The sequence below is a fragment of the Lissotriton vulgaris genome, chromosome 7 (assembly GCF_964263255.1).
Source record: "Lissotriton vulgaris chromosome 7, aLisVul1.2, whole genome shotgun sequence".
NCBI lineage: Eukaryota > Metazoa > Chordata > Amphibia > Caudata > Salamandridae > Lissotriton > Lissotriton vulgaris.
The window spans coordinates 474,822,708-474,848,097 of NC_141695.1; the positions used below are offsets into that span (position 1 = coordinate 474,822,708).

The 25,390-nt window shown below is 46.9% G+C and overlaps 1 protein-coding gene across 2 annotated transcripts in view; it reads left to right on the forward strand.

The window, feature by feature from the left end:
• LOC147701902 (zinc finger protein 484-like) overlaps positions 1–25,390 on the forward strand; it is an 87,122-nt gene that overhangs the window by 36,848 nt on the left and 24,884 nt on the right. The gene's annotated exons all lie outside the window — the stretch shown is intronic.

Sequence of the window (25,390 nt, forward strand, 5' to 3'; positions counted from 1 at the left end):
AGACGTTGCAATACATTGAACCCTGCTACACTGCTGCCATTAAATGAGACAGACCCTTTGGCACATGATTGTATTGAAGTCATTACCATTACGACGAAACCCAGACAAGACTTGACAGATACTGCATTACCAGATCCAGACCTGACACTTTATGTGGATGGTATCCATCACCATTATGTGCATTGACTATATATATTGTATTCTGTTAATAAAGCATTGTCTATCCCTTCCTGAACCTTCGTGGTGATGGAACACGATACCTGGTTCGAACCAATTCCATTTTATGGAATAAAACCCTTATAAACTCAGATGCCACGGACTCTGCCTCTCATTTTCAATTGAGTTATTTTATTGAACTTTACCGCATAGAAATTCTGTATAGGTAATTTTTATTTACCACAGTCTCATCCCTTATTCAGTTGTCTCTGAAACAATAATAATTAATGCTGGTTACCTAGAGCAAATAATCCAACATACAGAGGTGTCAACTGAAGCACCCAAGAAACACATAGACAGGGCAATTGTACTCCCTCTGAGTATCAAAGTGTGCACATCAGAAAAGAGCAACCAAACCTGAAAGCACCCTTGTTCCAGAATAAGTCAAAAACCTGCACCCTCAAAGGCACTATGCAAACAGTAGAATGAAGTGCTGAATCATGTAAGCAAGTGAAAATAAAATGTCATTCAATTGTGTACCAAGAACAGATCGACCCATCACCAACATTCTCAAAATCAAAGCCACATACAGAATGAATCGTAAACACTGTCTACCAATCTGTGACAAGGGAAGGGTTTCCTCCAGTAGAATCAGTCAGTGATTCAAACATAATGAAAATATATTAAAACAATTGTGTTAAAGTTCATAGGGCCGCGCTAGCCATGACCAGTGTGAGTAAGATTAACTCTTACCCATAGACAACACTGTAAGATGCGTAGTATCTCCCGGGACTAAGCTATTCAAAGTACATCGTAGAGTATCACTATGGTGAATCCTCACACTGTATTACAACAAACTTTGAAAGAACTGGTAAGACCTTATGTCATGACGTACTGCTTTGTGAATGCTCAATGAGATAATGAAGTTACATCTTAAAACGGGATGCCAGCGTTACTGAAAATATGTTACTGACCACTCTATTTCTACGTTAATGCGGAGAAACGCACGGAAACTCAGAAAAAAGACCGCTGTAAAAAGTAGCACAAAGCCCAATGTTGGCACATATTTTCGAATGAACTTTTAACCCCTATTCTCCCAATTGATTAGAACAAACCTCTTACCTGAAAACTCGAGGGTATCCTATGTCTAATCATCACAAGAAACAGCGCAGAACACACCAGAACTGGTGTACCGGGAAGTTTAAAAAAGACCTTTTTTTGTAAGCCTAATTGTACGCCATGTTAGGACAGTACTCGTGTATATGTATCCTGAATTAAGCAAGGGTAGTGCGCTAGGTGTGCGGACATTGGAAATCGGACACTGCGAAAAGAAACCAATGATCTGGATATGACATGGTCAGAAATGCCTTTGGTGATAAAAACAAATAAGAACAACGCTGCTCTCAATGTCATGTAAAACGAGACTCTCCTTAAATGACCTGAGTATCAAATGTAGCATAAACAAGAATTGCTCGGTGGTAGACGAATAGGACGCTACGGCTCTAATTTTAAGGAACCCGCTAGAATGAACATGCCTTTATTCAGTTCAATGTACAGATGTCACTGGATGGAAATCAAAAGTGCGGAAAAGTTGCTAGCAAAGGCACATGAACTTGGTGAAAAATTGAACTGGAACTACCAATATGTTTTCCTGAGATATACTAGGACATATAAAAAGGAAAAACAAAAACAAACAAGACAAGTGAATGTGGTATCGCCAGGCGTTACAATTGCCATGAATTTGTGCTGATACAGTAAGAACTCTCATGATCAATCAAGACCAACCTAATGGTGTATGATACAGAAACAACTGAATACAAAGCTGTGGCTTGCTGAAACCTGAATATAGTATATTGCAGTATACAATGAGTGGCATCATACAACTCATTTTAAGAAACATATCATATCCATTTTATCATTGAGCCCAAACGGAGTCATGGTGTTAAACATTTTTATCCACCAAATTTCGCGTTGTCATAACATGTTTGCATTATCACGACCTGCTATCGTTTGAACAAATTCCAGGGTGGTGCATCTGAGTTGTGCTATTGTATGGTGGTGTTGTGACCAATGTAACACAAGATTGGATTTGATAGACTTCTTTCTAATAGTACTTTTTGGCTTGGTGATTTTGACTTTTAATTTACGCTCAGTTTTTCATACGTATAATAACCCGAAAGGGCATTTTATACAATAAATGGCAAATGCAGAGTTGCAATCACCGGTGTATCTCAGCTTGATTGGCTTTCCCGTACGCGGGTGATTAATAGTATTACCCGGTATGATGTTGTTGCAGTTAACACAGTTGTAACATCTACGCATGCCTAATCGTATTGTAGAAACAGGTACTTTCGATTGAGGGACTATTTCCTTTAAATTGCGACTCGTAGTGTATGCAAACAGGGGTTGTTGTGAATAACCCATTAAAGTCTGGTTAACACCTCAAAAGCTCCCAACTAGATTTAATGATATTTTTTATGGCCACAGATTTGGTGGAGCATTTTGACACGAAGACCATCCGGTCTTGCGACTTCTTGATGTGCGATGTAAGTAAATCTTTTCTGTGGAGCCTCGAAATCCTTGATTCAGCGTGTCAAAATCAACGGTGTATACCCTCTGTTTCTGAACTCCATGATCTGGTTCTCGATCGCCTTTGAAAAGGCTTCATTTGTGGGTGCGATGCATTTCATTCTCAGCAGTTGTGAGAATGGTAGATTAATAAGTAGATTCAGAGGATGGAAACCCGAAAATAACAGTAAATTGTTCCTGTCTATTTTTTTTTTAAACTCTGGTCTCCAAATTATTGGATCCTTTTTTGACCTAAACATCTAAAAATTATAGACATGCCTTGTTTATGCTGTGGATGAATTGAATGTAGGGATTCTTTTGATTCAGTTCCTCAGTCTTGTGCTCTAATTGGTGTTGGGATTTATTCCATATTAAACAGATATCATCAATAAACCTGCCATAGGACACTAGGTTGATTGCCGTTCATCAACGGAAAAGATATGATCATTTTCGAATTTTGACATAAAAATGTTAGCACACACTGGTGCCCTCAAAGCCCATAGCGTGCCGCTAACTTGCAAGTAAAATCAGTCCTTCCACTCCAGATAACTGTGTTGTGACCAAAACTGTAACAACTCAAGAACAAAAACTTTGTTGGCTCCTATCTCTGGTAGTTGAAGTAAGGCCTACTCGTATGCCTCAAGACCTTAAGCCAATGGAATTGAAGTATACAAAGCCGTAACATCAATGGAACAAAGTAACCATTGATCATACTCTTGGATTTCGATGTTGCTTATCAATTTCAAAAAGTGCATAGTATCTTTGATATAACTCTACCATTTTTTGGGGGGGGCGGAGCTAGCCGGCAAGCGCGATGGCTGCCTGAACTCGCTGCTCCGCCATGCACTGATTAAATATCCTTCTTAATACCTGAAAAGCAACGTTTACGGACAGATTTCTGCTTTCCTACACTGGCCAGAACGAGGAGGTCGGGCGGGCGCCCCAGCGGCGGCGAGGGTGCGGAGACGAGACTGTGAGGAGCTTCGGCGGCGTCCCCGTGGTGGTAGGCCGGGAAGCCGCGGGCTTGAGTGCGCCCTGTGCCTGGGCGACGTAACGCGGCGTGCGGCCGCGGACAATGCACTGAGCCGGCCCTCCAACTCCATCTTGCCCCGGAGTGCGTGGCTTGCCGAAAGGGCTACAGCGGGCCGCGGCGCTCCACACACCACTACCTCTCGGCGCAGGACCCCTGCAACTGCTCCTACTCCCACCTCAACTCGCCGACAGGCGGAGGGAAGCCCTTGCCCCTGCGAGGACGCCGGACAGGTGAAAGTATGATCACCGCTGCCCCGGGGACTGCTTGAGGAACTGAACACAACGGGTGCCAGCCTATATGGCATCTATCCTGGACATGCTCAAGTAAGGAGGCAAATCCCCGCTCAGAAGAGTTTCGCGCCATTTTCCACTCGCACTTGGCGGACCTGTGGGGCATCGCGCTCTCGAGGTGGAGAGCGGAATCGCGCCCGGCGCGCGGTGTGCCCCCTGGACAGAGCAACGCTGAGACGTTTGGGGAAAGGGCCGCGCTCTGGTCCCCCCCCCCCCTCAGCTGGAACTTCATTTGCGGACGGGCTACGGCTTGAGGAAGCTCCTGTGTGGCAGCTTACACTACTCCTGATCTGTGGCCCACGCCATAGTTGCCCTGGGCCAGCGACGCGCTTAGATCCTGGGACGGTGCGACAGCTGCATGTGGGGGCGGCAGGTTGGGCATAGCCCCCCTCCGACACTTTTGCGATACAGCTTGAGGCACAGCAACGAACGCAGAAGTGCAAGGACCTGTAGCTGCATGCTCTGCGGCCTGTCTTACGTCACAAATGTTTCCTTGCAAGTTGAGTGCAGAACCAGCGGCGAGATGGGCAAAGGCGATAGAACTCAAAGCCATCTGCCCTTTTCACAGAAACGTTTGCTACAGCAGAGTCCGCTAACGGACGAAGGTCCTACGCCGCGCTCTGAGGCGGCCCGGGGCACTGACTCAGACATTAAGGCCATGCTGCTCTCCATGGAGCAAAGTCTACAGACCAGCATCTCCGCCCTGGGCACTAAAATGGACGCTATGTCATATAGAATGGACCGGATGGCGGAACGGCTAGATAAACATGCCGAGCGACACGATATGGCCGGAAGGAGGATGACAGAAGTAGAAGAGCCTCAAACAGACCTAGACACAGCCCAAAAAAAAATGGAGAGACTGATGCAGGCCCTACAGGACAAGACTGAGGACTTGGAGGCGAGCTCACGACATTGCAACCTACGCATCACGGGCCTTCCGGAAAGCACATCAACGGGCCCTATGGAGCGTTTTGTGGAACAACTGCTCACAAAGCTTCTGGGAGATGGAGTGTTCTCTGCCATGTTCACGGTGAAGAGAGCACACAGGTCGCTGGCCCCACCCCCGAAGCCCGGGGCGCCTCCTCGCCCCATAATAGTGAAGCTACTTAACTATAGAGAAAGGGACACAGCGCTCAGATTGGCACGGACAAAACAACAATTGCAATATGAAGGGTCCGCCATATCGCTATATCCAGATTTCACCGCGAAGGTGCAGGAAGAGTGTAAACAATTCATTCCACACAAAAAGCGCCTCAGGGAGATGGGCCTGGACAACGCCTTGCTGTACCCGGCCAAGCTGCGAGTCAACAAAGGAGGTCACTCACATATCTTCACGGATCCCAAGGCACTACAGCAAGCGATGAAGCGTTGGTCGAGGGAGCAGAAAGCGAACAATGAAGAGAATCCTGAGGATGAGGGGAGTGATAGTCGACTGGACGACCAGGACTGATTTCTTTCGCCGCATGGTTGATCGCCTTGCGTCTGTACTGTGATGCTCTGGGAAGACTTTTGAAAGCTCCCCCCGGAGAAGTGATAGGGACAGTTGTCACAGCTTAAGAAGACTACAGACTATTCAGATAAGTGGTTTGGGAGGCGTGAGATACATGGCGAAGTTAGATGATCTGGTTGCACAACTGTACACAGCTGATCCCCGTACTTACTATACTCTATCACACGAGTTTTCTTTTTGAGCTTATGCGGTGATTCACCCGGACCTGGGGACATTAATCGGGCAGTGATTTGTGCGCGTATCGCAGAGGCGGGGCGCACAACAGACAATCTTATGGCTGAGAAAATGTTGCTCTATTTACAGATACTGTGCATGGCAGGAGCGGGTGGAGGGCTACACAAGAGTTCTGAGACTTAGGTAGAGACTATGACTCCAGGCTACCTAGACCCCCGCGCGTTAAGCACACTTTTGTGGTTGTTGTTTAAAGTTGGGGTGGGATTGCTGGGGAGTGGGGTGGGTGGACTACTGTCGGACTGGGTTGGGGTGGGTCTGCTGTGGGCGGGGGGGTGGAGAACTGGAGAATGGGAGTTAATGTTGATTGACTGGTCGACGGATCCTCATGTGGACAAAAAGCACAATAATTATACCGTGACAACTCGCTACTGCAGCCTAATCCAACGGCTCAGATGTCTAGTACTGCTGGAGCTCACACTGTAGACTTTGTGGTAACCCTTAGGGCCATAACCTGGAATGTCCGTGGGCTGAATGATCATAGGAAATTGCGGAAGGTGTTACAATATTTGCAGAAACACCACATTGACTTAGCCCTCATACAGGAAACACATCTCCCTGTTACTAGTGCAATGCTTCAAACTAAGAGCTTGGCAGGCAATATCACGGCATCGGGGTTCACTACACATTCAAGGGGAGTCCTGACATGGGTAAACCCGAAGGCAAAGTTGGACCTGAGATTAGTGTTAGCGGACCCAGAGGGCAGTTATCTCATTTCTCGATGCACTGGGAGAGGACACGATTTAATAGTGGTTAACGTTTATGGCCCAAACTACGACTCTCCTGAGTTCTATGAAAAGCTGGCGCGATGCTGCCGAGAGTATTCTAATGCGCAAATGCTTTGGGGAGGCGACTTCAACCTAGTGATGGACCCAGAATTAGATAGATCTGCGGGTCCACAGCGTAGACCGTCTGCGGCAGCTGTGGCGCTTCAGGCTGAACTACTGTCGTTGGATTTAGTAGATGTGTGGAGAGGGAGAAATGCCACTAGGGGTAGGTACACACATTATTCGGCGTACCACGACATTCACACTAGGATTGACTATTGGCTGGCCTCCTATTCTGTCTCAGATCGCATATTGTCCTGCACGTTTTTAGCGCGTACCCTCTCTGATCACTCGCCGATACTGCTGGTCTTGGAGACGCCAATACGTAGGATCCCTCCCTTCACTTGGCGCTTCCCCCGTACTCATTACTTGATGACACCTTTAGAGGGGAATTGGCAGAGGAAATTGATATTTTCTTTGAGAAAAAGATTGGTTCAGTCGATAGCTTCCAAACAGTGTGGGAAGCGTTTAAGGTATTCATACGTGGGGTGGCTATGGCCAAACATTCCAGCGTCCTAAAGGCATACGCCAACGCTTGAGATACCTGGAGACACAACTGTCAGATCTGGAGAAACGGCAGCTGTCTGACCCGGACCCCTCTATAGAGACCCAGATCAGATCCCTAGTCTCAGACTTCAACGAGGAGGAGGTTTGCCATATGGGCAAATATGCGACAGCGAGAACCTATGGGGAGGGCGAGCGTCCAAGTTCACTCTTGGCTAGACTGCTGCGCAACAGTAAACATTCTCCGAAAATAACAGAACTTGTTTCAGCTGCGGGGGCTGTTCTCACGTCGGACGATGAGATCATAGGTGAGTTTAGAGACTTCTACTCGAATCTGTACACTACTAGAACCGGAATCCTGGAGTCTGACATGGATGATTACCTGGAACATATACAAATGCCTTTCTTGTCACAATCGGATCGGGAGTTCTTAATGTCCCCCATACAGGCAGACGAAATATCGGAAGCATTGGCTAGCATGCGAGAACACAGTGCCCCCGGAGCGGACGGCCTAACAGTGGGGTTCTATAAGGCGTTCAAAGATAAGCTAATACCGCATCTCTCCTCCCTCTTTGATGAGGTGTGCGAGGAAGGATACAGGCCACAGTCTGAGAGAGGCCTTAATAGTCACCATTCTTAAACCCGGAAGGCCCCCTAGTGCTTGCAGCTCGTATAGGCCGTTATCGCTACTGAATGTAGACGCGAAGCTGTACGCTAAGGTTCTAGCTACACGACTTGCTCTAATAGCTCCGGAAATAGTGGCCCCGGAGCAGTCCGGCTTTTTGCCTGGTAGGAACCTCGCCTACAACATCCGCACGGTACTGGGGACCGTCCAACACGTCTGACAGGACACGAAAGCTGTTGCCATCTTTTTAGACATGGAGAAGGCTTTTGACTCAGTGGAGTGGCCTTTTATGCTGAGAGTGCTGCGAAGGTTGGGCCTTGGGGAACCGTTCTTGCAAATGATCGGTGCTTTATACTGGAGACCGATGGCCAGACTTCGCCTGGGTGACCGCGTATCTGACCCATTTGAAATTAGCAGGGGAACAAGACAGGGCTGCCCCCTCTCTCCGTTGTTATATGCACTGGTCGCAGAGCCACTGGCTTGTGCACTTCGGGAGTATCACTGGCATCGGGGAGTTAGCTTTCCGACATATAAAATCGTAATCTCAACCTACGCCGACGATACTCTTCTCTATGTCCGCAATCCGGAGGCAAACCTGGCTTCCGTGCTGCGGGAGGTGGTCCGTTTTCTGAGCGCTTTCCGGACTTAAGATCAACTGGAACAAGTCGGTGGTGTTTCCGCTGACTCCGATGACAAACCAGTTTGAGATGAAGTACCCGCTACATTGGTCTACGGATCCGGTACGCTACCTATGAATAATGATCCATTCTGACTCGGAGGTGCTGTTCCGTGAGAACTATGGTGTTGCCTTCAACAAATGCGAGGAAGACGTTGAGAAGTGGTGTAGGCTCCCATTATCACTGATGGGACGTATTGCCATCATGAAGATGGTGGTGCTACCCCGGTTCCTTTTTCTATTTAATACCTTACCCATCATACTGTCAAAGGCCTTCTTCAAAAACCTGACTAGACTCATGGTGCGTCTGGCCTGGGGCGGGAAGCAACTGAGAGTGCAATGGAACACACTTACGCTCCCGTGTGAGTTGGGTGGCCTTGGTGCCCCGGACATGGAGCATTATTATAGGGTGGCGCAGGCTGCCCATTTGCACACGTGGTTGCACGGTGAGGAAACCATTCCACATGTGAGGATGGAACGGCTGTTTGCTGACCCCCTACCACTCCCGGCCACAATCTGTACCCCTGAGGAACGCCGTATAGGAGTGCTGGATTCTATTACAGCCACCAAACACGCGTGGTACTCCTTGCTGAGGGCTAGGGGAGGAGATTTGATATATTTCCCCCCCCCTAATGGCAGTGGAATGGTTGCTGTGGCCACCGCCGATGGCGGAGAAGAGTGTCCTGAAAAAGACGCAAGAGAAAGGACGGGAGTCGGGTGCCGTTACCAGGAAACACGCGCTGCAAGGAGACCTTCCTCCCAACGCAAGACTACAGTGCATCGCTTCGTAGTTAGGACCGAATGCGAGGCCAAAACCTCGTGCAGCAGACCTAGCGCGACACTCTGGTCTCCCGACCCCGAAAATTTTTGTTGCCTGACGTTTAGTATAAATGTGTGCAAAGATGAAATACGGAATCCTGGGATAAGATATGTCCTAGAAGGCGAGTAGATTTAAAGATACAACGCCCCAGTGGAGCCAATAGTGAGAACGCTAGAAGCTACCATTTTTTGTTGGAACTGAACCGATATCAGCGTACAAATCGAAAGATTCCAAGAAACCGCCTGGCAAAAAGATGCAAAACTATAAAAAGGAATCAATATATGATGTGCAGAAAATCTAAAATGGAATAAGGATTCGTTGGTAAAGGCAACCATCCAGTGCCCTTACAGGAGAGACAACCATATTCAGTAGTCTTGATAAAGATGGTACATGAATAAACAAAACCATCGAAACGCGTCGACGCCTAGCATCGCACAATCCAACCTCCCAACCTACTCCAAGAATATAAGGAAAAAAATCAAGTCTTGTAGCGGGTGCTAGAAAAAGAGGGTTTTGATGTGCACTTGATGAAAGACAAATTGTTTATGTCCCAGTGTTTGTATGTCTCTCTTTTTTAAAAAAATCTGCTCTTTAGATACACAGGAAGGTGATTTAATTCTACTTTTTTCACGATAGGTATTTTTAATATGTATAAATTGTGTACTTGTTGACAAAAAAAATTTTTTATTCAATGTGAAGGAATAGTTTCTTTTTATCTATGACAATGAGTTTTAACATGATTTTATTGTATGTTTGAATAAATTTTGATACTTATATATAATTGTTTTATTTGTTAAATTCTTTTGCTTAGTGAAGCCTTGTGTCCAAGACTAAACTTTTGGGCATCCCTGCTTAGTTTCTTACCTAAGGGAAATCTTTTCATTTCACTGTTTATAAGTACCCCTTTCCCCTGGGTTACAAGGGGTCTCTCTCCCTCACTTTTACGGAGAAGAGTGTTGTACAGTCGCTGCATAAGCTGGGAATAAAGACCGCCGGTGAGTTGTTTATAGATGGGACGGTAAAAACTTAGGAACAGGTGACGCAGGCAGCGGAGGCCACTTCGCAACTACAGAGATTTCAGTTTCATAGAGTCCGTTGCGCTCTGAGGGACGCTCTAGGCTCGCATATGGAGGAGCCACCGGAACTTCCGGAACTTACCCATGTTATTCAAACTGAGCAACCTCGTAAAATGACAACATATTTATACAAGGCTATCGCTCCCCACAGGGCTCTAGAACCCTCGAAGGCCACGCTCTCATGGCAGCGGGATCTACAGCTCACCGTAGATGACTCCATGTGGAAATACTGCTGTACGAATACCAGAAGGGTGTCCTTAAATGGGAGACACCGCCTGATCCACTTTAAATTTCTCCAGAGAGTGTATTACACTCCGGAACGATTACACCGATATGGCCTCAGACAATCTCCGGAGTGCGAGAGGTGCCACGCGCCCATCGCGGACTTTTTCCACCTGGCATGGGGTTGCTCCATGATACACGAGTTCTGGGAGGCGGTAATAGCAGAATTGGGGGACATCCTCGACTATGAGCTACCCGTGGACCCGGCCCTTGCGCTGCTGGGACACTCCAGGGTCTTACCAGTGGCGATGCGACGCTTGGCTGACATGGGCTTGTTGTTGGCCAACGATGCTGGATGAGGTGCCCCTCCCTGACGAAGAAACGGTGGGCTAGCGACATGCTGTACTGTTGCACCCAGGCGGAACATTACAGTGAACTACTCCCCCCCCCCCCCCCCCCCCCTCGAGCCGTCCCAAGAACTTCTGGGGCTATACAATACCTTTATTTATTTTATTTATTTTTCGAGTTTTCTATAGCGCGAACTTGAACCGATTAGGTTATCAGAGCGCTTTACATAGCACCAGTTCCGTTACAAGTTATCACAGCAGTTTCCAAAGAATCAGTTACGTTACACATTTCAGGAACTTGAACCGATTAGGTTATCAAGGCGCTTTACATAGCACCAGTTCCGTTACATGTTATCCAAGCACTTTACATAGAATCAGTTACGTTACACGTTTCAGGAGCACATTTCTTTTGTTCTGGTGAATAGGGTTATCTCTTCACACGGGGGAAGGGATACACCTGGCTATATTCCAACAGTCACACAGGCGACTAGTCGTTACAGCTATAACTCTAAACACAGGGAGGGGATACACATGGATACAATCTAAGAATACAGAGGATACTAGTCGTTAGAGTTATCTTCTATCTACACGGGAGGGATATGACTGGAAACACTCTAAGGGTCACATAGGGGTGGTATAGAGTACAAAGGTCCACTGCAAACACTAGTGATAAGAGTCAACTACATACACATAGGAAGGGATATGACTGGTTAAGCTCTAGGAGACGCATAGGGGTGGTATATGGTGTAAGGACTTCAGGGAGTACCAAAGCTTAGCATTATTGCAATCGGTCAAAGATGCAGTCACAGCATAGAGGAAGGGTGTGTGGGATGCAAGGTATGGAGGGAAGGGCTAGAGTCCAACGAAAACTGTCCGAAAACCGCAGCATTCACAGCATAGAGGAAGGGTGGGTGGGATACAAGGTATGGAGGGAAGGGCTAGTCCAACGAAAAACTGTCCGAAAAACAGCAGCAAAGTGTCATTCAGGATAGTAAGCAAGTCGAGAAGTCCAGGAGAGAAGGTGGGAGCCCGGGATTGAGATGGAGGCCAGCTGCAGGCGCATCGCCATCTTGGAGAGCTTGCGTCCATCAGAGTTCACCAGAGGCACTATCCTCACAGCGTACCGGACACAGCCACAGGCAGCAGAAGGTGGAGGATTGGTTTGGGAGACCTGTGCCCAACAGAAGTAGTCGATGGCGCTGCGGGGCGCGAGGGCCAGGGTCCCCTCGAGCAAGGCCCCACCCCTCGGAGGTTGCTTTGCCGAACGCTGTTCGGGGCTGGAGGCAGGTATTGCTGGACCCAGTCGGCAAAGTTGATGGAGCAAGGACCCACCCTGGGGGACAGCCTGGAATCAGGTCGGGGCTAGACCAGAGGCAGGGGCGAGCCAGAGGACGCGGTGAGCCAGAAGAAGCGGCGATCGGCATTCTAAAGTCGCCGCCGGCCGCCATCTTGAAGTCAGGCAGGCGCTGGGATGATTCCCGGTGAGTGTCGCCGTCCCGGTAGGGCTAGATGGTGCCAACTCCCATCAGCAGCCGCCGCTATAGTCAGCGAGAGTCTGGCCAGGCCGGGGGAGCGCAGGTCTCAATCCTACCTCCCAGCGGCGGCCGGATTCGAAGGCGAGGTGCCGCCCGCCATCTTGAGCGCCACCGTCCTCTCCTCACCCTCATCCGGACAACGGACCCGTCCGCCTATCTCAGGGCAATCTCCGATGCTCCACAGAAGCCCCACTCGCTCCGCTTCACGTGGGGAAAAGGTGCGCACCAATGAAGGGCCGTAGCAGCCAAGAGCCGGGGTTGAGCAGCTCTTGACCCGGGAGCCGAGACGATCCACGTCCGCTCGGCTCCCGGCTCCTCCCCTTCCCTTGATGATGATGTCCATATGGGATGGAATGCGTTGGCTGGATCACGTTGACTGCTTCTGATGAAATATTATGGACTGAATAAAAATTGGAATTAAAAAAAGAAACCCAAGACTCCCAAGACACTATTTTTGATCAGATCTAAATAATCCATTGATCAACATCACGATTCTTAGAATCTTTGACAGATAAATTATGGATGGATATATGTAAATGTACATGTATTTATATAGCGCAAATCACCGACCCGGTATCTAAGCGCTTGCTTAGGGAACCCGTCCTGGTATTCCCCTGTGAGATAACCCCGGCAGGGTATCCACAAGGTGAAAGCCAGGCATCCCACCACGAGGGGCCGTTGTGGAGATTAAGCAAGCTATTGCCCAGAGTCGCAGAGTGTGAACCCATGAATCGAGTAGGCACCGGAGCGAGAATTGTCGAGTCCGTGGACATTTTAGGACTTAAGGCCGAGCCGGGAATCGAACCCTGGTCCCAGGCTGACCTCTGCTTCCAGGTCTGCCTCCTCTAACCAGTGAGCCACACTTCTCCACGATATATATACACGCACCTTTTCTTCTAAAGATTTAACTTTGTATTGACGTGGCTCAGGGGCAGTGGGACCACATAAAGTTGAGCGTGAAGGTGAAACCACGGAATCTCCTGGGTTATACACCAGTGCGCCCATGTTCTAAGCCCACACTGCCATTGCTTTCTTGGGCAACAATACACTCCTCAACCACTCAAAAAAGGATGAGATATCACGACCTGAACTGTTATCAAATCTATCTATATTGATTGTGTACTAACATGCACAAGCAAGAACAAGGCCTGAAAACAAAATGGTGGTTTACCAATAAGAGTAGTTTTGCAGCTTGAAGAGTTTTCTGCGTGCGGCTTGAAGAATGTTTTAGCGACGTTTTAACCTTCTTGCATTACTGCCTTTTCCCTCTTTTTGTATTCCTCAGGTAGATGTTGAATGAGGGACTCATTTTGTCCCATTGCTGGTGGCCATATATGTTCAGCATGCATTTGAGATGGCAATCTGCCACAGTGTAGCGGCCTCCCTCTCCATCTTTCTTCCCACCATGTTGAGCCTCTTGCCCTCCTTTTATAGTGGTGGCCCTGTAGTGGTGTGAACATTTTTCTGCTTTCTTGAGGTTGCGACGATGATGGAGTCAACAGGGGTATTACCTTGAATGTATTTTGGATCCTGTGTCAAAGGCGTGTTCTTCTGTTTGACTTCGAGAGTCACTGCTTTCGCCATAGCAAGGTCCCAATAGGCTTCTTTGCCTAGATTTAAAATGCTGGACAGCATTGGGAAGTATAAATTGCCTTTGTTTGCAGGCATTATTGTTTTGAGGAGAAAAAGGAATCTTCCTTCACATCCTTTGACTGTACTCCATACGTTTCTGCAGCTTTCTTGAACAGGCTGTGAGAGGTCGTCTGGTGGGGGGTGGCCTGGAGGGGTAGTTGTCCATCATTTCTTCAGGGGAGTCTGTTGAGGTTGTTATACGAGTCCTCGTCGAACCCTACTGTTCTTTCAACCTCCTCGGGTTCATAGAACTCTTCCTCTTCATGGGGCTTGGGTGTTGCTAGAGCTTCCAAGGCAGATTTACTCTCTTTGACGTCGAGAGCCATCAAAGGTTTAGTCGGGATTTGAATTCCCCCTAAAGAGTCAAACTCCTTTTTTCGTTGGAGAAGCACTGCAATTTTTGCCTCAAGTGTTCACTTGTTCCTTTTGACCTCCTGCTCCTTTTCTCGGCGTCTAGAATTGGTCAACGGATCAGTTGGCTCCAAAGGTTTGACATTTCCCTCGTGCCCTTTCGACATGATAGGATCATTGAGCTTTTTAGCATTTTACCATTTTACCAGCATCACTATCCCTTGGTTGGGATCCGTGGGCCTCCCTTGCTCTCTGCTTAAATAGATGTTTTCTTCAACGCAGAGGCTGCCTTGTGGGACTTCTTGCCCGAGCATTTAACCACATCACTGCTGTGGTTATTTTTCCCCTGTGCTGGAAATTCCAATTCTTCTTTATTCATGACGAGCTCAGCTCGTCATCAGCACAGCTCAACTGTGCCTCATGACGAGCTGAGCTCGTCATGAGCATGGAAGGGGTTAAGCTCTAGGCCTTTTGGCGGTTTTGTTATCTCATGGATCTTCTTTTCAGAGTCCCTCACCCATTTCTTTTTTGTCTGCTTCTTTTTAGCAGCATTTTTGAAGAGTTCGAAGACCGACTGTCTGTGCTGTCTCGGCCTCAACGTTGTTGCCATCATCACTAGACAGTGCCAGGTCTTTGAGCAGTTGTGCTTGTGAGTGCTGGCTATGGTGGGGTAATGGTCCTGCCTCTGTCTTTCGTGTACCTTCAAGGTCATTGGTATGAAAGCAGCGCCGTCCTCATCATGGTACTTCGGGAGACAAAAGTTGAAGACCTCGTTGGGGAGGGGGAAGGGAGTTTGCGGTACATAAATGATGATCCGTAGTCCAGGTGTAGTAGTAGATCCCCCTTTATTAGCAGGTAGATAGGTGGCAAGTTAGAAGGTAAGAAGATACAAAGGAGAAACCCCACCAGGAGCGAGCTACCAGCTCCTCAGCCTGAGATGACCAACTGACAATCTAGCCACAGTAAGGCACTCAAACATTCCATGATTTCACAGGACATTCTGATGAAGTGGTAGAGAGGGAAAAGATATAGAAATCATTTACCACAGAGTTCTCTGCACAAATTTGTGGTGGAGGTTTGGGTAGAATTGCCGCATTCTCCGACCACATGGTTGGTACTGCAAGGTCCCCCCTTCTAGGGGAGAGGGAAGTGTCTTCTGTGATTCCATAATTTTTCTTTAAAAATTTTCGAGTTTTGTTCAAAAACGTTCGGAGCTCCTCCGTTGCTTCCAGACTCAAAGATGAAAAAAGAATTACGATGGCGACTACCCACAGAACATACGGGGAGCCGTCGGACATCACACAGGTGATGGGCTTACCACCAGATGGTGGTCGACAACAAGTCCAGACCCAACCACTAGATGGCGGAATAATCCACAGCATGTGAATCCAGAAAGGGATTCAAGCTGCAAAATTTATGGTAAAGCATAAAAGGCCAAGCAGTTCTTCAAACTTTACACTCCAAAATGGAACCTCTGTTCCTGAACTCAAAAGAAAACCCCAGACAACATCGCCACACCATCCGTCTTAAAGCAACTGCTCATAGTTCCAAAGCCAAAAGGCTAGAGCTAATTAGCTAGAGCACAAAAAATCCAGATTATGCAGGTAGAGGGAGGCACTCATCACTTCCTTTGACAGATAATCCCCTGGAAAATAGCTGTAGTTCTGGAAACTACCATACACTATAAACTCGGGCATGACAACTCCTGCTGTCTTAATGTGTCTAGAAACCAAAGTGTGTATCTAAAACGTTACAGTCAGACTTTCAATTCAAGAGAAACTATTGCCCTCATCAACCTCGGAAACCTACAAGAGACTAAAATTCCTCGAGTTCCAAAGTGCACTTTGGATAGATGATGCCTGGAAGGCCAACGTGCAGGAGAGCAATGTGCACAGTGCAGCTTTGTTACAAGACCAATTCTTGTCTTTAACTTCAGTCATACACAACGTCAGCTGCCTCTGGCCATGCATAGTGGGTTCTGGATACAGGTGCTGCGCCAGCTCCCTGAAACTAGACCAGCAACAAATGCATGCTGGTGTGACATATACCAAATATAAATGTAAGCACCTAACATTATTACAATTATAAAGTGTTTCGAGAGCCTTTGGGCTTGGTTTGCTCCTTAGAAATATGCTCGAAAACCTTATAATCAGTTTGTCTGCACTCATAAGTGATGTTTTAGAATGCGCTTTTTAAAAGCTGGGCTAGAACAATAAAACATGCACTCAGTGCTTCTCCAAGTTCTTCCTCTGTACTGCCACTAAACAGGTAATGTAAGTAGTGTTAAAGCATACCTACTTACAAATCCGAAAACAGACTGCAGAAGACGCTAATTAGCAATAAGAAGGAGGAAGGCTAACACTTAAGAGGACTGTTTGCTACAGTTCAGCAGGGAAATGGAAAGGAGGACATGGCTTCCGGGAATTTATATTTTGTTTTGCCAATGGGTTTTTAGAACTGATGAGTAAGCAGATACAACGCATTATAACACAAATAATAGTTCAGTGAATTACTTATCTTTTTACAATCAGAAATCTAAATCAACATTGGATCCTTAAAGAACATGCAATATTTAGATTGAGACATGAAAACTGAGCTCAAGACCCTCAAATGAAACCAATACCTAGGGATGTCAAAGCTTGGTGGATTTCCTTCATTACGTTCCTATAGAGTTCCTTTTGCCATCCACGTAGAAGTTTCCACTCATCTTCTGAAAAATATGCAGCGACATCTCGGAACGTGACCGTTGCCTGGAAAAGTCAAGCATATTTTCACATAATACAGTCAAGAGCATTAGTGATTGAACTGCTATCATGTTACTTAACTAAGGGCAGATTTCTATTCCACATACAATCTTTTCTTTGCTATGCACACATTAAGCCAATCTTCCCAACCACTCCTCACATTGTTTCCTATTATCCTTTCCTTGCATTCTGTTCAATTGGTCTTGTATGTGCCTTTCTTCAGCCTTGTACTGATCTTTTTTAGGTCGAGCTAGAGTGTGCATGCGAAGCATGTATCTAGCTCGACAACTATTGTTGTCAGTCTCCTGGGAATCTGAGACAGGGGTCGGCCATGCGCGTGGATTGCACCTCGTGGGCGCGCACACCCAGGCCGGCGCCGTGCACATATCCTATCTCAGATTCCCAGGAAGTCAGCCATGCCGCCATGCCTCTCTGTCGTGTGTGCGCGCGCGCGCACACACACACACACACACACACACACACACACACACACACACACACACACACGCAGGCAGGCAGGCACACACGCACACACACACTGCATACACACACGCTCACCCCCCCCCCCCCCCCCCCTTACCTCACCGGGCTCTTTTCTTGCTGAAATCCCTGTTTTCTTGTGGGCTCTTTGTGCCCGGCTCCCAATGGATGGGCGGGTGGGCGAGGGTGACGCGGCCAGGGGCTCCAGAGCAGGGACAGGCTGACAACTTCCAGCCTGCTAACTTTCTGCTGCTCCGGCGGTCCCTGCGGTGCACCAGCTGGGCAAGACGGCGGCTGCGCAGGATTCGTAGCCCCTGCCCTTCGGCCGCCTCCGGGACTCCGCCCTGCTAGCGTGCCATTGGCTGAGGGCCCCTCAACGCTGGTTATAGAGAAGGAGGCGGAAGCGCTGGAGGAAGGGGTAATGCTAACTACCTTGTGTCTCGCCTCAATGCTTCGGTGACTCTTGGAAAGCGCCTAGTTATCCACTACGCAGTGTTGCAGTAGTATCTTCCTTGTTGTTTTGGTAAGGTGTTCCTTATTTTATCTCGACTTTTTTTAGCCGCTAGTTGTAGAGATAAGCTGGAGCTGCCATGGCGCGCCGGAAAAACTTTCACTGCTTTCTTCTCGAAACTTCAGCATTGTTTACAGTTACGTTCTGCTGCATAAACGATTTTGCTCCTAATGGTAATATTTTTACCATTACACACCAGTTTCTTTTCGTCAATGTACTACAATATGCGAAAAGGCGTTTTGTTGAACATTTGACTTGTGGTGTTCATAGAAGGGATGAACTGTGTAATTAAACATGAATCGGTCCTTTGCACATGGATTTTGCTTTTGGTTTGGTGATTAAATGAATGTTTATTTAAAGAGTATAACTGAAATTAAATGTCTAAAAGTTGCATCTGTGGTCCCCCCCCCACCCCCCAATACACTCCCTCCCCAGAGGTTGGATGCGCTGTAAAACTTGCAGCAATATGAGGAGCGATGTCTGAGCCTGGGCACTTCCCTCCATGTCATCACGGTTCACGAACACTGTTAAGGGTCCTGAACATCCCCCTAAATTCACTCGTATCAGGTGCATTAATTAGTCCTATCAGTTCAGTAAAAACACCGATACTACGCTGTATTAGGGTCTCCTCTAGCAACAAACGAGTGGCAGCTGTGTCCCCAATGACGTGGAGCGAGGGGGTCAGCCTGTCCCCAAGTAGTAGCCTCTGCGAATCGGGGTTCATGGTTTCAGGCATGCGGTGGTGGGAACGCAGCTCTCTGCATCCCGAGTTACACACATCGATTTATAGAAAGGAAGCGTGATACCCTCACAGCATGTCAGAATTAACCGGCCACATAGTTGGTAAGGGCTTTTTTTTTGTCAGCTCTGTTTTTTATTGTTTTAACAGCATACATACAGTGCCTAGCACGGCAAGATTACATCATTTCAGTAGGTAAAATTGACTGCTGAATTGCGTTTCACCCGAAATATATATTGTCATACAGTTTGAGACGACCCCCAGGAAGTGCCTCCGTCATAGGCCCCAGACTTTCTTGGCATTTCATTTATGTAGTGCTTACTACCCCTGATAAGGAGTCTAAGTGCTTTTCGGCAAGTATCATGCTACTCGGGGACCCAAAAAGGATTAGTGGAGAGTTAAAATAGGGAAATATGATATTAATTTGAGCTGTGCTATTTGGGTTGAAAAGGATAGTGGAGGGATAGACGAGTGAGGGGTTTGTGCTGTTTTTAATCATCCCCAGCCTATACTGTCTTTTTTAGATAAAAGTAGTTCAAGATACAGCAGTTCAGTGATGGAGGGTCAGGTTGCTGTTGGGAGGTCAAGTAGCTTATTTTATGGATGTGTCTTCCCTGGGTCAATGTATTTTAAGACTCGTTTTTGGTGCTTTTCTGCCCTCTGTTAGACTAGTTTTTCCCTTTCTTTCTGCCCTTATGCCCTCTGTTAGACTAGGTTTTTGTGCCTTTGTGCCCTCTATTAGACTAGGTTTTTGTGCCTTTTTGCCTTCTGTTAGACTCGTTTTTTGTGCCTTTCTTCCCTCTGCATCACCACATTATCACTCAGCACCACCACATTATCACTCAGAACCACCACATTATCCCTCAGCACCACTCCGCACCACCACATTATCCCTCAGCACCACCACATTATCCCTCAGCACCACTCCGCACCACCACATTATCCCTCAGCACCACCACATTATCCCTCAGCACCACTCAGCACCACCACATTAGTCGTCAGCACCACTCAGCACCACCACATTATCCCTCAGCACCACCACATTATCCCTCAGCACCACTCAGCACCACCACATTAGCCCTCAGCACCACGCAGCACCACCACATTATCACTCAGCACCACCACCACAGCACCACTCAGCGCAACCACAGCACCACTCAGCGCAACCACAGCACCACTCAGCGCAACCACAGCACCACTCAGCGCAACCACAGCACCACTCAGCGCAACCACTGCATCACTGGTTCAAATATGTTCTCTCAATGTTTCAGGCTTTATTACAAATGTCACAAAAAAGATGTTAATATTTCATTCTGTTCTTGGATTTTCGTCCCACTAAAATAAACTGAACATAATCTTCACAAAAGTTTAAGCTATTGCCATTATAAATTACCATCACTTTTATTTAAGTACTAATTATTTTAAAAAATTCAAAGCCATTATTCTTTGTAATATCAATACATCTAAGTCACGTAAATACAAAACATGTTGCATTATAAATGCTATAGGTGTCACATTTGCGAAAATTAAAACTATTGGCATTGTAAATGACAAAGCTATTAATTTAGCTATTTTCAAAAACAACACATAAATAAAAAAATTGTCATTTACAAGACCAATAGCTCAAACTTTCCTAATGCGAGACCTATTGCATTGCAAATGCTTGTTCTGTAATGTGCTTCATTACACTTTTTGGATATCTATCATACTTGATGATTTGTAAGGGAACAAAGATACTGTGAGTAATATGGATTGGCAAAGATAGTAAGGAAAGTGTTAGAGAAAGTAAATCAGAATAACCTACAGTGTAACACTTCTGGCTTCAAAGCCTAAAGGTAAAAACTCTCCTTCAACACTGAACATCATTTTATTAGCATGATAGAACAATAGAGATAACATGGTCTGCTGTGGCCATGTTCAAACTGCAGCAGTAATCCAGTCATAGACCAAGTCTAGTCCAGGCTACATGTTAAAAATGAATTTTTAACAAACAATGGCAAGGCCAATGACTGGCAATTAGCTAACTGAAATAGTTTTATCTTTGATTGGCAAGTTTGCGTGTTTCAGTTTGAAGAATGGGTGAAACTGAAAATGTGCAAACGCTTGGATGGTTAGGGGAGACATGGATGGTTGCATTAGTGATTGTATGTATGAATAATTAATGGGTAGGAGTGCAAGAAGACACGTGCAAGTTTGAAATATTTATTTCTAACGCCGTGTTCTCATGCGCAGCATCTTAGCTAATACAAGCAGACATATTATTAGAAACAAGATTGTCAGCATAGTTACTATTCCACTATTACTATAACTACTATTACTATTCACCCTCCCTTGCTAGTAGGTTATTTTATATCTACAGAAGGTCTTTTGGGATTACATAGGTGGCCCCATACCTCTGGTATTTAGCAGAAGTGGATCACACCAAATTCTGCACAAGCTCTCAGCATACGAATGTTCTCCAAGTGTGTATGATCATGCCTACGCAGTGCATTATTAAACGCGCCAATCTCAGAGGTGGCACAGCTGCATATGTGTTATGTCTAGAACGCGCGCTGATCAGTCCAAACAACAACCACTGTGTTGAAATAACCTTGAAGGCCTCGGCACTCACTGTTCAGACTAAGCTTACCAAGCAAGGCTACTAATGTAGAAAAACATTATTCTTGTGTGAAGCTAAACACTCTGCTAAACTCTAAACAATTAATAAAGTGTGTGCAGTGTGCAAAAGGCAGCAGAAAGGAAAAATGGCGTTTAAACCTCTAATAAGCTCATGTCAACTTAACACTGTGTGAATGCAAGGCTCAGCCCCACGACAACATCTTAGTGCACACCAGCCCAAAACCACACCACAAAAATGACAGTAACAAACAGGTGATTAGCACCCAACCTTCTGGACAGGCGGAGGCAGAATAGTGCTATGCACACCAAGCATACACGCAAACACATAGTGGGGTGCGCCCGAATGCCCTGGCTGGTGGGCTGGCCAGGGACACTGTGTAGCGGTTCGATAGGGAACAGTACACTCTGGAGACTCTGGGGTGGGCACTCACATAGCGGTACTTCACACGGACAGATGCATCACGTAGCGAGCGAGTTAGGGAACATGTAGACCTGGGAACCAGTCACGATGTTGGGGGGGGGGGGGGGGGAGGTGAGGGGGGGAGTTCAGGGGGGTTAAGTACTTAGGGTGGGAGCGTTGCACTTAGGGGCCTTCACATTAGCGAGGGTTGCTCTAATCCAGAAAATACACCTTAGCTGCTTGCTTGCAGTATAAGACCCATTCCTTACTAGCATATGGTTACCTAGACACACTGTGACCGGATCCTGCGTGGCTACTTCGATGCCCAGAATTGTTAATTTCATGTATTTTTCACAGGGTAATGTACGCCGCCGGACCCCAGGGTTGTCGGCACTATGGCTGTGTTTCTACAAACTACGGACACCCTGTTCATTGAGGATGTTATGCTGCCGGCCCCCCTGGGGGTTGTAGGCTGCAAGCCGTGTATAAACCTAAGTACGCGAATAAAGGTGATATAAAAAAAAAACTACAATTTTTGAGCAAAGGGTTGTAAGAATAAGTCAACATATTGGTCAGCTGGTTCAAAAATAGACTCTCACCCAGACACAATGAGTATTTTCTAGAGAATATTACAAATATGGCGTGCGCTTACAGTTTAATTCAGTCTAAAACTTTTAGAAAGTAGGCATTCCTCTGCTCTTAAGACTGTGTGCCTGTAGCCTGTTTCCAATACACATCTGGGGTGGGTGACAGCTTGACCATGTACATTCTCTTCAAGACCGCCACACGCAAAAGAAGGTTAGGTGTGTCTGAGTGCCCATCTGCATCCTGATGGCTCATCCTGGGCTGGATGGGCGGGAGGAGCTGACACATCTGAGTAGGCAGTGTCCTGTCCCCATACAAAGGGTTGATTACCACTGCAACCCCCCTGTAGTGAGTCTGGAACCAGGGCTGGAAAGAAAGGACCTCTGTGCACTTCAAAGACCCTTCTTTGAAGTCTTCCCAACTTCAAACATGCAATTGTGTTGTTGATCCCATCAAATCAGTCATTTCTAGACCTGTAACCGACCTCTGTCAGAAGAACTGCTGTGCTTCACCAGAGGCTGGCACTCTGCCCTTCTGCCTGCTGCTCTCTGACCCTGCTAAGGAAGGGCTATACCCTACATTAAAACTGAAGTGATCTCCAAAGGCTTGTTTGCATGGCTCCTGTGGCTTGAGACTCAGGGCTGTCAAAGTCTCGACACATGCCCCTGTGCCTGGAGCACTGGACGTGGACCCGGATACTTGCACCAGAGAAAATGACGCATCTCGGGTCTGTGTGTAGCAGATCTGGCGCATTGACCCTGTTGCAGGCGATGAATCGGTGACTCATTCTCAAAACCAACGCATCACCTTGAGAGCCGCATCCCCCGTAACCGCGCATCCCACCATAGCTTTGTAGAGAGATCTACGCATCCCCTCAACTGCGTGGAGCATCCCGGCGCATTGCACTTTGGAACCAACATGGCTTGGCCCTTTGTGTGTGAAACCAACGCATCGCCACCACTGCGTATCCAACGCATCTCCACCACTGCGTGCAGAAAATTGACGCATCACCTTGACTGTGGGCTCGACATTGACGCATTGCTTGTCTGCACCCTGCATCTCACTGTTGCGACCAGGATCAAGGTACTCTGTTCACCGGGCCTGCATGGCTCCTGTCCCTAGCCTGCGCTCCTTAACGTTAGGCCTTATCTGTTGACTTTGCCCCGGTCAGCACGACAAGATGACCCCATTCAAAGCGCTACAAACGCTTTTATTCTTTAAAATGTACAATTCAACTTCGATTTTTGGGGATTTTTGTCATTTTAGTCTTGATTTAGTTCTAAAATCATTTGTCTATTTTTCTAAACCAGTGTGGAGTCTTTTAGTGGTGTTTTTATTGTGTTACTGTGTGTTGTGTTGCACAAATACTTCACTTTGCTCTTCAAATAAGCCTGACTACTCTGTGTCAAGCTACCAGAGAGTGAGCACAGGTTATCTTTTAGTGTGTATCTGACTTACCCTCACTGGGACTGTGATTCCTGCTTGGACAAGGTGAACAATTCTGCCAACTAAAAACCAAATTTCTAACAATCCACATCACAAAATCTGCACAACATTGAATTCTACCTCACAAAAAAAATCGTAAACTTCTCATCTCTGCGCTGGACTTAAAAACAGCAATGGAAGCACTCTGGCTCTTGGTGAATTCTATTGAACCCATTTAATCAAAATCGGTCATTTTTACAATCCATCCTGGCCAGTCTTCATGCTGCAGCTCATGTTGTGGGGAGCAGAATATGTTGTTTGCATGTGCAGCCTGTGTGGAAGGGAGTAGAGCCTTCCACCAGACCAGATTAATTCCTCACTAACCAAAGTCTACATGGAGGTTGTGTGGAAGCTGTAAGCGTCCTTGAAATGCATGCTGGGTGGCCATAACCAACTCTAGTACATCTACATTATGTATAGACCAGTCGGTGGACTGCTAAAATTATTCCATGACTAGAAGTATAGGGTCTATTCAGAAGACCCCTGTGAGTAGAACTATTTTACCACCCGATCTTGCTCATTAATGCGGAAATAAATGTTTTTGTTAAAACTCTTCCCAATCTCCTCCTGCCAATGATATCTTCACTCGTTAACCAGACCAGTGTGGCCTTTTTGTTGCACCAGCCATTGCATCTGCAGGTTGCCAATTACCTTGGCACGTCACCGACAATTCAGAGATCCAGCTGCGCTCATGCTCTTCGATTTTAAAAAGGCATTCAACTCTCTTGACTGGGGGTTCCTGTTCCAAGTCCTCTCACATATGGTATTTGGGCGCCGCTTTTTCTCCCCTGTTTAGTGCACTACCCCCGTCCCCAGGCACAGATTATGGTAAATGGTGTTGCCTCACCTCCCTTTTGGATTGACAGGGGCACGAGGCAGGGATGCCCCTTTTGCCTTTTGCAATTGGACCTCTGATGGTCTGGGTGTGCTGTGATGCTCAGATCAGAGGCCTTTACTGGGGGAATGGCACGAAGGATCTCATTGCACTGTACATTGACAATGTCTTGCTATTTCTCTGCCAACCACATCTCTCCAGGCCACACCTCCTCCAGCCAATTCAACTGTACAGTGAGGAACCGGGCTTACAATTATCTGGTTCAAGTTTCTCAATGTCCACTGCAGGAGTGTCGAGAGGTAATAGAGTGGCAGGCCTGCCTTCCCACCTCATCAGATTGAGCTTTCGATATTTGGGATATCCATATCACTGGAGCCTGGACTAACCAGGAGCCTCCATCTTACACTTACTCTTGCATCAAGTCCGCCAAGATATGACCAAATGGTTCACCCTGTCGATTAGTGCTCTAGGCTGCAGTGCACTTTTTCAAATGATTATTCAGCCGAAACTGCTGTATGTGCTGCCGAACTTCTTATTTCCTCGCCAAACCTGGTTCAACACTGTATCAAAAGCAGTGCGCCCCTTCCTG